The following is a 14,112-nucleotide window of genomic DNA, read 5'->3' as shown; positions in this document are numbered from 1 at the left end:
GGATGCGCCGCCAGCGTCTGCCCCAAAAATAACTACGAACACCTTCACTCCCACCTCGAATGTAGCCCACGCCTCACATAGAGTCTCGGAAAAGCAAGAAGTTCCACAGCATCTTCATCAACACAGGCACAGCAGAAATTCGCTGCATCCAATGCGGAATAGAGATCGGAGACCTAGACATGTAACCCCGCCTTATACCCAGACCCTGCAACCTCCACCTAAAGGGCAAACAGGATCCGTTTCCGCATAGACTGAAGCTGCTGCCTGGCCTCGCCGAGCTGACGGTCCACAGGAGTACTTTTCTATTTAGACAGTCGTGGGCCAGTTGTAGAATTCTTAGGGCCACAGGCGAATCAGCAGCGGTTTGGTTGGTCTTTTTTCCAGCAAGTACAACCATTCCATAAACTCGGCCCTGCAGTTCCTGGCCCACTGCAAGTTCCTGCGCGAGTTCATCCTGGCTCTACGGGTGGGGGAGAAGAGCAGGTACTTGTTTTGCGATGAAGGGTGCTGATCGCTCTGCAGACGATGGTGCAGGCAATTGAAACCGCGCAGTATCGGGCGGTCCACTCCGATGTACTTGTGCGTTGAACCAGGTAGGCCATATGCGAGCTCCTGTTTAAGGAGATGCCTGAGTTGCTGGGATACCGCCGCAAAGATCCGTTCGACCTCGTCCTCCACCTCCTCAGCCTGCTAAACGACCACGTTCTCTTCTACGCTCCTTCACCCTCCCAACCGCACCCCTAGGAGCTCGACGAATGGGATCTTTTCTACAAGCGCGGCGCCCTCTAGCCTCAGCACATGGTCTACAGCGCCATCGAGGCCACTCTCAGCCTCAACTACTACTGCCCCAAGTGCCAAACCACCCCCTCCTCGCCCCACAACATCCAGTTCCTCAAGCTCAACATCCCCAAGAAGAAACGCCGCACCAAAGAAGTCGAGAAGGAACTCGCCTCCCACCGCTACGGATCGCCCGTCAAGAACAGGCGCAAGAGCCTCATCAACCTGTTCAAGGAGGAGGAGTGCCCGCTGACCATCCCCGAGCTCATCATCGAACTGATGAAATCGCCACTGCACAAGGACATGGACTGCGAGGGGTGCGCGGGGCCGCTGAAGAAGACCAAGCTGCACTTCCAGAAGCTGCCTGACGTGCTGGTGATCCAGGTGGCCAGGATCAGCAAGGACCGCAGCCAGCTCGACGAAACCGAAATAGAGCTCTCCACGGAGAGCCTGGACCTCGGCTCCTTCAGCAGCACCCCCGACGAGGAGATAATGTACGACTTCTAATCGGCAGTCTGCATTGAGAAGAAGTGCCTATTCCCAGTGGTCGTCATCGCCCAGAACAACAGCAGAAATACGTCATCAGGAACGAAATCGTCGAGCTCTGCAAGGACAAAATGAATCCCTACATCCTCTGCTACAAGAGGAGGCCCTCCGAAACGGCGAGGCAGAAAGTGGCCATGATCAACGACGACCTCAGGAGCGAGCGGGAAAGGAGGTACAAACTGCCTGATTTTTGGTACCTGCAACTGCAGAACGGAATCGAAAGGCCTTTCCGCAACCAGCTGGTCTGCAAGCACAACGCACTCAAGCCCAACGTAGAGTCCAGGATGAACCGGCCAGTCTCAGTCTCAGCCGACGTCTACGAGGACCTGCTCCACTTCTACCGCAACTACAAGCAGCGACCAGCCAGTCCCGCCCTCTCCAAACGCTCCTCCCTCTCGCCCAGGGTCGAAGAGCGCTGCATCCTCTACTCGGACTCCCAGTGCGGATACTGTCTGGAGTAGATCTAGCTGCTCTCGTTGCGGAGGAAGAAGGAGAAGGACTACGTGCTGCAGCTGGACAAGCTGCGCGCCTAGTCCCTGCCCTACTGCATGATCTCCAGCGGGTGGATCAAGAAGTGGTCCAGCTACCTCTACAGCCACGAGAAGTTCGCCTACATGCCCAAGGGCTTCCCCCTCCCGCCCCCATCGACAACAAGGCCCTCCTCGACGGCAACAAGTGCAGGCCCAACCTCGTCAAGAACGAAGACTTCAAGATCCTCAACATCTACCTCTGGCGCTTCCTCAAGGAACTCTACGGAGGAGGGCCCGAGATCCGCTACAAGTGGAAGGAGGCCAGGGAGAACCTCGACGAGCAGATGGTCGGCGAGATCCGCGAGAAGGCCGCCGAGATGAAGGGCATTTACTCGACCGCCCTGGCGGAGAGCCCCAAGAAGCTGGGGACCAGTTTGAGCTTCATCGAGCGGTCGATGAGCGAGAGCTTCCGCGAGGGCAGCTTCAGGGAGAACAGCTTCATACAGCCGCAGCTGCAGATGGAGCTGGAGGAGGAGGAAATGGAGGACATCGAAGATGAGAAGGAGGAAAAACAGGAACAGGAACAGTGATTGATAATTTATCGGATATCAAATAATAACGGAATCCAATCTTACCTATTAGACAATATACAGGCAATCCCAGCATAGAGATGATGGGTAATGATTGGTTCATGGCTTCTTCCACCATCATATCATATAATCTATCATGTAAATGTGATCCATATATCTATCAATTGATCTACATGCCTTATCATGATGTTTAAGTGGATAAAAATCATCCGCCGCGTTTGAGGGGAGTTTTGGGCCTATTTTTGAACATTCCCAACTTTTCTTCCGGCCTCAGCACCTGGAAGGAGCAGGTGAGGTTGTCCTCGATCCGCATCATGGCGCCGCTGTTGTTGAACTCCCCGCAGTAGTTAGGCGCCGAGAAGACAGTCACCAACTGCTTCTTGGCGAAGAACTAGTAACCGTCCTCCACCACCTGGTGCGCCCGGCAGATCAGGTCCAGCTCGTTCTTCCGCAGGAAGGAGAAGATAATCTCCTGGCCGAACACGTAGCTGACCCCCCGCTCGGACTCGCCCCACATCTTGACCGAGGGCTCAGGGTCCGCCCACAGCAGGTCGCAGAGCAGGCCGGTATCGGGGATGTCGGTGGGCCTGGCGATGGAGTTGATCTGGTCGACGGAGATGAGTTCGGGGAGAGTCCGCCGTGCATGCAGAGGATCTTCTCCTCGATGAGGGCGGCGACGGGCATGCAGTTGAAGCAGTCCACGAAGGCCTTCCAGAGTTTGACCGAGTAGCGGTTCTTGCCTAAATAGGGGCGGAAGTACACTCCTCGTAGAAGCCGTAGATGCGCGTGATGGAAGCCGACTCGTGGTTGCCGCGCAGGATGTGCACCTTCGCAGGATGCCGGATCTTCAGCGCGAACAGCAGACAGATGGTCTCGACGCCCTGCCGCCCCCGGTCCACGTAGTCACCCAGGAAGAGGTAGTTGGACTCCGGCGGAAGCCCCCCGTACTCGAACAGTCGCAGCATGTCGTAGTACTGCCCGTGAATGTCGCCGCAAATCTTCAGCGGGGCCGCCACCTACAGCAGCATCGGCTGCTCGAGGAAGATGTTCTTGACCACGCGGATCAGCCCCAGGATTTAGCCCTCCTTGAGGGCCACTAGTTTGCCCGGTTTAGTAGTGCGCACCTAGAGCAGACTTTTGATGATCTCGTCGACGTCCAGCTCCACCTCCTGGTTCATCTCCTTTTAATTTATATTATGCAAACTGCGTTGGAGGCTATACACAAACCCCTCACTCAGAAAAAATAATATCATGATAGGGGGGAAAGAGGAGAAGGACGGAGGGGAGGAGCGTGGGATGCATATGGTAGCAAATGGGCATATGGGATATGGCATATGGGATATATGTTGTTTTTGGAAAGATAGCATATAGTTAGTATGGTTTGGCGGTCAGCGGTGGGACCTGTGCTTGGCGATCTAAGTGCCTGTGCACTTGAAGCTGACCTCCCTCCTGCCCAGCCGTCCCTCCTGCAGGTTCCTCCGCAGGTAGATCTCCACGCTCGCCCGCCTGCTCTTCTGCTGCGACGTCGGGTAGAAGCGGGGAGCGATCGCGTGCCCCCCGATGCTGTTGCTCGCCAGCCTGCTCATGTAAAGCTGGCTTCCCTGCAACTGATGCACCTCAGTCGTCTACTTTCGGCTCGTCTGCTCGGCTAACTTGCGACGCGGCGGTACTGCACGCCCTCCCTGCCGTGGAGCAGGCTGGAACGGTTGGGAGTCTTGGAGTGCGAGGCAGGGGGGTCCTAGGGGATGGGGGGATGAGGAGTGGGCGAGGGAGCGGGGTGCTCTCTGTGCCTGTCTGCGTTCTTGGTGAGGCTGTAGACGCGGATGTTGCGCTGCTGGTGCATCTAGGAGGACCGGTTGGAGGGCATCTCAACGAGGTTCATGAAGTCGTTCAGCTACACGTCGAAATCAGCTATGTTGGAGCTATGCTTGGGAAAAAGCTCCTCCTGCTCAGGCGGCTCCTCAATGTCAGTCTTTATCTCTGTCTTCCTCGGAAGCTGGCGCTACCTCATCGATGCCTACGAGCACAGCAGAGCAGACTTGTCCTAGCGGAACGAGGAATAGTTGAAAGAGTTCGAGGAGGGAGGAAGTAAGGATTTCTTCGGCTTTGCTGGTTTCTTGTTTTGGAGAAGCAGAAGCTAGGGCCGAGGAAGGCCGGTTTAGGGATTGCGGTCTTTCTATGGGATTTCTCCACTCTATGGCTCGCTTTATGAGCCGATCTGGTCCACGTTCTTCATGACCATCAGTTAGGGGTGTTCCAGTAATTCGTTGAAAGCTTGCTCCTTCACCTTCACCAACTTCTAGAATGTTTTATTGATGCTGGCTGATTATTTGGTGAGTTTTTAGTGGAAAAACACAGCTATTCCCTCACAGAGCTTCTTGCCCACTTTCTCGTAGTCGGCTTAAAGGTAGTTCTGCCCATACTACGGCCACAGAAGGAAGATTCCAGCGTATAGACATAATCTATCTTCAATTCCCTCCACATGGTCACCCGAGCAGTCCCTTCCTTGTCCTTCTCCACGTTAAAGGAACAGTATTAAAACTTGAAAGCTTCCGACAACTTCTCCATGAGAAAGGGAAACTGCAAAGGCTTGACGTTGGGCGGCGAGGTGGGCTCGCAGCACCCGTAAAAGAAGACGTTTTTTTTTCTGGAGTGGCCGTGGAGATCAATGTACATGGCTACTCTTCTGTCCCTGTTACAACTTTTAATCATCTCCCGCATGTGGAATATCTCAGGCTGGCCAGCCTACCTGCAATCTTCCATTTTCTGTTGAGGTCGCACCCGTAACCTGAACATCTGTAGTTGCCCTTCACCACCCCGTCGGGGTTCAGCATCGGGACCACTTTGAATAGAAAATGCTCCCGAAGCAACTGCCGAATTAGCTATCGCTGACCAGCTCCTTCAGGAAACCCTCGGCAATGAAGGAAGAGACTGTCTCTCCTGGGTGCACGCGAGCTGAGATGATGATCACCTCCTTGCTGTCAGGGTTGCCGATGGTGAGCAGGGGGACGTCGAGGCCGTTGAAGGATTTGCAGAGGACGCTGTAGGCGGCGATTTATTTCATCTGCGAGATGAGAGAGTACAATCTCTTGAGGCCGTAGGGGAAGCAGCAGGCAAACTAGACGCAACTGCGCTCATTGCTTTTGAAAAAATAGGAAAATCTGAGTTCGTAGGTGGTCTTGTATTCGTCGTCGTCGATGGAGTTTGTGTATGATATCTTGGTCCCTCCTCTGCGCCACTTGGAAAATTAGTTCACCTCCCTATAGCAAACCTTCATGCCCTCGTTGTAGAGACTGGAGCTCTTAGTGAATCCCTTAATGATGAACCTGGCATCTCTTTTACCCCCTCCACGCTGAAGTAGAACCAGTTGGAGACTCGGTTGGAGTTAGTCTATTTTTAAAGTTAGATCTCGTAGGTGTTGGGCCCTGTAAGCACTACGCTTGAGATGTTGCCGCATTCAAAGTTGCTCCTGAAGATGGCGGACCCAACCGGTATGATCTTGCCTAGATCGGTGGGATTTTCTTTATATTTTTATTGATGGATTTCCATTAGAGTTCCCTGGTGTCATTGGCTTCATCTTTCTTGAGCAGTTATAGTTTATGTCTTTCTTTGTTGGCAGTTTTGGCGCTGTGGAAAACTATCTTGGGAGCGTTGCTGTCCAGAAGGTCATAGGTGAAGACTTAGTCCTTCATTGACTCAAATTACTCATCCTGCTAGTCATTTTTGGGAAGAAGGTTCATTAACTTTAATATTTTATCAGATTATATTAGAAGCACGTGATCAATAGCGGATTATCATCATAGGAATTGGGTGGGAACGGGGGGATGGATTGCTTGAAGGGAATGGAATGAAAAGGAAATGAGGAGATTGGGTTTGTTTAATCTGGTGAATAAATGGATTAATAGATGAATCATCCCGGTTCATATCCTTTCTTCTTTCTTATCTGTATTCCCTCGCAAATTCGGACTTATTTTTCTTTGTTCTCTATTTCGAATGATCTTACTATGGTGACAAATGATTACTTTTGATAATAATAACGTTACAATACATGAACAACAATCAATCACATCAATCATCCTAAACCATAATAAAACAGCAAATAATACCCACCCATCTCAACGCCAACAGTGCTACGATAGTTTCCAAAGGGACAAGGGTTCCCTAGTGCGCGAAATATTAAGTTTTCATATGGACAAATTCAGTTAAAACCATCACAGGCCACAATCAACCTCACATCCAGCCCCTCACCTCACAAATTTCCTAATCAAAAAGCAAAGAGAACCGTAAATCTACCACCCTTAAGGTGCGAAGGGGTTAGAATTTCAAAGTGATTGATCTTTTTCTCAAAGAAAACAACAGTATGCTGGTGAGCTAGAATGGACAACCCATCAAGAATAAATCATTCAATTAAAGCACGATGGCTATCAGCAAATTGCAGCGGTCTTCTCTATCCCCACACAGATCCTTAAGAAGACTGAAAATTTCAATCCCCCTAATAAACTTCCCTAAATATCAGAGACCACTATTCTGATAGTCTGTTCACACTCACCTAAAACTAATCTTCACTTACCTACGAAGAAAAAAACAATCAATCTCTCAACTGTAGCAGTAGTGATCATGTAAAGAAAGTGCAAATCGACCTCAATCAATCAAAGAGTCAATAGATTCATAAGAAATAATAAGCAAGACCATACACGTAAATGAAGAATAAACAAAAATTGAATGTTTCTTTGGATGAAGTGCAATAATATGATTAATTTTTTGATTGTCTTTCATCGAAATAGTAAAGCAGAAATGAAGAGAACAGATAATAAGTGTTCAATTATCTCAAAAGCAAAATAACCAAATTGAAACAAAATAAGATCAAAAGGTAAATGAAGAAAAACCATCAAAAATATCATCAGCATAAGTGAAGGAAACTCATCAAATGGATCCTCTCTTAATTCTTTCCACGTAATGGTCCAAAGATAAAAGTAAGAAGTAAACTAGAAAGGAGTTACAAAGGTCAGTAACATTGTCAATTAGATGGTGAAAGCAGTTGCTCAAAATATCGACATAAAGATCGATACTGACAAAAAGAATAAAAATGATGAGAATAACATTTCCTCATTCTTTCCAAGCACAACAAGCCATCCGTCGACAGTTCATAAGCTCGACGAACCTTCTAATGACAAATCATAGCTTCTTAGACACTTGTAAGACCTATAAGAGTACACAGTGACAGCATAATTGTTCAAAAAAGTGGAAACCATCCTTAGCAATAAGCAAAAATATAGACAAAATCTCATAAATAAATCATCATCGATTTATAGGACATAAAATGTGAAGAGGAAGAGCATCACATCTTCGCTAAAATCGGAATAGAAACCTAGCAAAACGTGACCAGCAATGATCCTCTTATGCCATCATTCAATATGGATCCCTCCATGGTGATCCCACACGAACAAATGAAAAAAGACAATAAAAATGGGCAAATAAAACGCATATAGATTGATATCTAAGCTTCAATCAACGAGTCTCTGCATCAGAGATAGGAAAGATAATTGTCAGATGCCAACTTAGATGATTTATCGAATTACGAAAGCGACCAATCGTCATATTATCAAAAAAAGAATCAATAGTAGAAAAAAGCAAAACCTAAATCCAGGATAGTCTTGAAATCAATCAACTTGAATCTAAATAAAGCAATAAGACCCAGAAGTAGAAACTAATCGAGCAAGATAGTTTATCTAAGACCTGAAAAACGACATATCTCAACTGAAGAATAAGATAGAAACCAGTTTCATTTCGGAAAGGTAGCCATAATCACTCATATACTCTAAGCCAAGCAAAGAATTTTCTCGACAATAGATACACAGAAGCGATAGATAAGGATTGAGTGAATTGAAACAATATGTGAATGATCTGCAGCGAGGATGTTGATAGACGCAGGAAAATGCAAGCAAAAATGATGATTTTTTACTAATATTTTACTAAAAAGTGTCAATCATTCTATTTCTCTTCCTCTTCTTCTCCATTCTCGTCCTCTTCTTCGATTTGCATCATCTTCTGCCTGTTCTGCTACTGGATCTGAGCAGCCTTCACCTTCAAAAGGTCAATCAGGAACTTTAGGTTATCTTATTACTGGTTTGCTATTATAAGCTGTTGATCTTTAGGTGCTTCATCATCACTGTCTTTCTCATGAAGTCCTTACCTCCCTCGTACTTGTCCTTGTAATATCCCATCAAAACAGAGATCTATTATGGGAAAAGTCCATTCTCAAATAAAATATCGAATTTCTTGTTTTTTATGTCAGGGTTTTGCTTGTAAATCTACTTCAGCAACTTCTAAATCTTCAAGAAAAGAGGAATCTATTCGTTTAAGATTAGCTACTTCTACCACATCGGGTGGGATTAGCTTCCGATCGGCTTTAGGAACAATCCCTAAGTAAACCTGGAGAAGGTTTCCAAAAATTCATGGAAGTCAAGGCCTGTATCTGATATTCCATCCTAAATTTAAAGCCTTTTCGATGTTCTGTAGCAAACATCAAGATCCTTCAATGCTTCCTTCGTCTTCCTGAGGTCAGAATGAAGGCAAGCATTTAAACTATTCTAGCAGCATTTTCTTCTTGGTTTTTGTGTTCATGTTCTTTTGAGTCATGCCTGCATACTTCTCATATATCCTTTCAAAAATGGGAGAGTAGCTTTTCAGGACCACGTTGATTTAGTAGCTACTCCAATTTTACTTCTCCATGGGGCAGGATCAGCCTTCTCTTCGTACTTTTTGAGTGTTTTAATCATCCTAGCAAAAGCTTCAGGGATCGGTAGGGGATATTTCTCCCTTTTCTTCTTTTCCTATTCCGTCTCATTTTGCTTCTTGGGTATTACCTGACACCACTTCTCCATGGCTACTCTCACCAAAAACTCGAAAAATTGAGGACGGTAGAATCCCTGAATGTCACCCTCCGTCCCTTGCTGGTTGGATAGACATGTGATAAGCTTTAACCTGATCTTTGCCTTTGTGACTCGTTTTGATTCGTAATTTTGCTCCTCTATGAATTTCTAGAACCTATGCTCAGGGATTGAATAGACGCCACTGATGCTTGGATTGTTATTGGCTAGATAGTAATATATCTTTTGGAACAGATCGTAATTTTTCTCAAGGATGCTCCTTACCTCAGCTAGTTCTTTCTCATTCTTCACTATCTTTGTTATCTTGGAGTGTTTTATATCGAAATCCACGCACTTTCTAATGAACGCCTAAATAACCATAAACTTACCTCATAATCCTATCCCTCTCCCACGTTTTTGTTGAACATAGAATCGAAGTCCTCGGGATATCCTTCACCTCTATCTCTTTGATCAGCTCAGGCTCCTTCTTGGGTTTTTGCTTCTTCTTGCGTTTCTCCTTCACTGGCTTTTTGGTCTAATTTATTACTGGAATATTTACGAACAGGTTTCCGTTGACTATGAGGTCGTCCGACCGAGGCTGGCAGTGGACCTTCGTCAGATAGTCTTCGTTGAAAAGCTCAGTGTAATACTTTGGCTTCGCTGTCGTATTCATCATCTTCAAATGGACCTAATGAAACCGCTTATGGTCGATTATGAATTCATGAATTTTACTGTCGAATTCCTGCAATTTTACTTCACTTGATTAATTTTAGATATAGGTATGGACGAAGACGTTCTGGCTGGTGACTTTTGTATGAAAATAATGGACAGATTTCAAAGGACACATCCTCAAGATTTCAAAATAAGTTCCCTTATCAGTCATTAGCACTCCATTATATGCTTAGAAATCGAAGTGGATGAAGCAAGCCTTGTCCCCTTCTGACTTGTTGATTTTGAAATATTTTTACTACCATCCTTCGCATATCCAGCATATACTCTTGTAGTAAACTGACTCATAGCTTCCATGCGCATGATTGTCCTTTATTATACTGACTGAGTTTATCCTCTGGACCAGACCAGCTCTGATCGACACTGGAATATACCTATCTTCCTTTTTAATCGCATGGAGATACCCCTTGAAATCAACAAAGCCTAAATTGCCTAACTTATCAAGTGTTTACCTTGGTAGTGAAGTCCGTATATGGTGTGATTGTTCTTCAATACCTTAGCGATCTTCCTGGTGTCTATTTCGTCAATCTCGCAAAAGGATATGTCCAAGTGGACTAAAGTGGTATTGTTGTTGAGGACTAAATAAAGAGAAAGATACAGTTGCAAAAGGGACGAATACCCTCCATGCCGATCTGATTCCAACTTATGTCCAAAACCTTCAGTCCGTTATTCTTGGCCAAACCCTAGAAGATCAGCTTGGTCGCCTTGGTTCCAAGCTACGCCCAATGAAGATATAACTCCTGCAACGTATTATCACTGATCAAAAACTATTTCAATCTCGATGCACAGTAATTTCCTAGGTAATTTTTGGAGAGATTCAAAATGAGAAGGGAATTGATATTGGCGAAATGAGTGAAGATATTTCCTATTGCAGTGTCGTTGATATAGTTGGACTAAAGGTTAAGTTCTTCTATTTCGCAATCGTCCTCCACTTACTCGTTGTAATCATTTTGGTGAGGAGCTCCATTCCTCGCCGGCCGATCTTGTTGTATGAGATGTTAATCCTCCTCATGCGCGCCAAGTTAGGGATGATGAGATCGCAAAGATCAGACTGTATGTTATTGTACGAAAGATCAACCTCCTCAAAAACCTTCACTTTTTATATTATCTCCGCCACGGCCTTGATAGACACCCCCTTTCCCAAGCCACAGTGCTTGAGGTCGAGGATCGCTTCCTCTCCCTTGAGTTTGATGACCTAAATTGTGGCATTTTTACTTACATTCTCTTGGGAGGAATGTTGTAGTGCTCCAGAATGGTCAGGATCACCGTCAGAGGATTGAACTCCAATTTGAAATTTTCCATCTCTCGCACCTTCTCGATGTTTTTATACCGGTTGTAAAATTTAGAAATTGCCTACTGGCCCACGAATTTTTATTTGATGTATTTTTACTATCGCGGAGGAGAGTATATCTGCTGCAACTTCAAGGGGATGTTGGGAATCATGGGAAAGGATTGGTTATTTTCCCGAATTTCTATCTTGGAGTCGGTTAGCTCGTTCTCAGTATAGAATACCTTGGAATCTTCCTTGGGCGGTTTCTCTTTGATGAGATTGTACGTTGCATTTTTACTGAGCACGTAGACTGCAGGCTACGCGTATTTCGAATCCTACTCCTGCAGTAAAGCCTTGTGGATTTCGTCGTCGGATGAATCCATGCTCTGGTTTACCTACTTCGGCAGGTTCAGGTGGAGAGAGAGACGCTAGTTGTGGATGTATCTCTCTCTAGATTACCTGATCGATTTTTTCCGGTCGCCCATCCCTATTTTAGGTGTGGACTTGGCCTTACGCAGCCCTTACAAGTTCTACGCATCCTCTTCTTCCTGTATCCTCGCGTTTCTTCTATGCGTGGGCTTGTTTCCCATTTCGTACATATGCAACTTTTCGAGATCTCTCTTGAGGTTCATTTCTTCATCCTTGATGAATTTTTCATAGCGGTCAGTCAGGGGATTCTTATCATTGGGTTTATCGGGTTTCAATGATATTTTTTTAGCTATAGTGGGCAGTAAGGTGGATTCCCTATTATGACTTTCCGCCTTGTTAATGTTCTTGTGCATTCCGATTTATATAATGACTTATATGACTAACAGGGGATAATCTGTATGATTGGCCCTATTCAAAAACCACCTCCCAAAATGTTTAATAATTGATTAATTTAAATGATGAAGAACGAGGAAAGCGACATCAGCTGCAAGAATAGCCCCCACGAGTTCATCAAGACCTACTCGAGAACCCATCACTCCAACCACGAGAAAGAATAAGCGGAAATAAAGTCATCCTCACAGGAATCGAACGAACAGAAAGAAATATAAGCCAAACTAGCAGCCTCCGCTGTCTCTCCCACAACCAAAGACTCTTGCTTGTGGCTATCTTCGGGACCTGTCTATCGGCACTGATGACCTTCCTGCTGATTTACCTGCTGAACAAGATAAGGGGGTGATTCATATGCATCATAGAAGACTCTAATCAGATCAATTATCAACCATTAATGAAAAAATTGCTGGTTTTAGAATCACAGTCCCCCTTTTCCCTCATCTTCTACCTGTGCTTCCGCTTTAGCTACATCGCGTATTTCTATGTATAATAAGGATAAGTACCATTGCCTTTTCGTGCTTTTACTTTCGGGAATTCCACTATTAGCTGCCTATGTTGGCTCCTAATCCTCCCAAACGCTTGACTGATTGATATGCTCGATGCCCCTTTGAGACCATTTTCTTTCTTTCCATCTCCTTCCTTTTCGATTATTCTCTATCCTCCTCCAGCTTTACCTGAACCTTAGTCTAGTTTTTCTCATCCTATTCTTCGTCGGCATGCTGAGAGGGCATTTATGGCACTTCGATGAGCCATTTTGTCTCCTTGTCAATATATACCCTGGAATTAGATTGAAATTTGCAGCCCTATGCCTCCTTTCTCCTCTGCTCATTGATAAACCTTTGCTATATTTGCGGTAGATGCAGCGAAGCCTATTCTTTGGGTTAGTAATCAGTGATATCCGTGTTTATCTTATTGAAGATGAGACGAGTCTGCTTGGGAGAGTGGAAGAGAGTGGTGGAAGTACATACGTTACTGTTTTACTTGCCTGTAAGCAATCTATCGATGCCTAACTTGGAAACTGCCTGCGTCTTGCCGACGAAACGATCCAAAAAGGAAGACATTTCGATTATCAACCTTCTAATAAAATCAGAAGAAAAGCAACATATGCCAATCATAAAGAATCTCATTAAGGATTCCTAATACCAATCAAATATCATCTTTTTCCTCTTGGGATACATACTCATACACAAATTTAAAGTCCTTTGCATCGTTACCCATGGAGATCAGCATAAAAGCTATCGTCAATGAATACGTCCACTCGATTACATTCCCGATATCGCTCCTAATCGTTTCTTCCTCCGTAAAAGTAGAACCGTATTTATAGGAAATCCCCATTGGATCACCAGTAGCACTGTAAGGATGGCCTTTACCAGCATGCTGGTGGAAGTGATTGCTTTGATCTTGCTGTAAGCCACCCAAGAGATAAAGGTATTGTAGAAGATAGCCAAACTAGTAAAGAGAAAGAAGGCCGCCGCACACCGTTGATGCCAGTGGTGATTGCGAATCCCAGTATCGATGTTGGCTGTGCTTCCCATAAGGAACATCCCGCCCATCATGCCCATGATCAAGCCCAGCTATGGTCTATACTTCTAAATCCTGAACACTTTTCCCTCGCTACGCTTTTGAAGAAGAAATGGTTGGTCAGCCATCCCAGGACCATCAGCGCAGAGCCAGAGATGGTTGATATCCTGAAGATGATGAACTCGGGATAGTGGCCTGCGCATTCGCTGATGTATGTCTTGGGGATGTGAGGCTCGTGGCCAAGATCGATTGCGATGTAGTAGATGGCGAAAAGACTGAGGATGAGACCGTATCCTGATACCTTGAAAAACAAAGAAGGTGAAAACTATCCCTCGATCATTTTATAACAATCAATAAAATCCATGCTTTAATCATACCAGCGAATAAAGATATGCGAATTTGCGATAGGGATCAGTATGAGGTGGGGTTGGGGTTGGGGTTGGGGTTGGGGTTGGGGTTGGGGTTGGGGTTGGGGTTGGGGTTGGGGTTGGGGTTGGGGTTGGGGTTGGGGTTGGGGTTGG

At 45.8% G+C, this 14,112-nt stretch overlaps 1 pseudogene; it reads right to left on the bottom strand.

The window, feature by feature from the left end:
• Positions 1-2,588: 2,588 nt before the first annotated feature.
• On the bottom strand, positions 2,589-3,561 carry LOC116245486 (uncharacterized; annotated as a pseudogene).
• Positions 3,562-14,112: the final 10,551 nt, after the last annotated feature.

Source organism: Nymphaea colorata, unplaced genomic scaffold, assembly GCF_008831285.2.
Source record: "Nymphaea colorata isolate Beijing-Zhang1983 unplaced genomic scaffold, ASM883128v2 scaffold0696, whole genome shotgun sequence".
NCBI classification, from domain to species: domain Eukaryota; kingdom Viridiplantae; phylum Streptophyta; class Magnoliopsida; order Nymphaeales; family Nymphaeaceae; genus Nymphaea; species Nymphaea colorata.
This window is presented reverse-complemented; position numbering and strand designations above follow the sequence as displayed.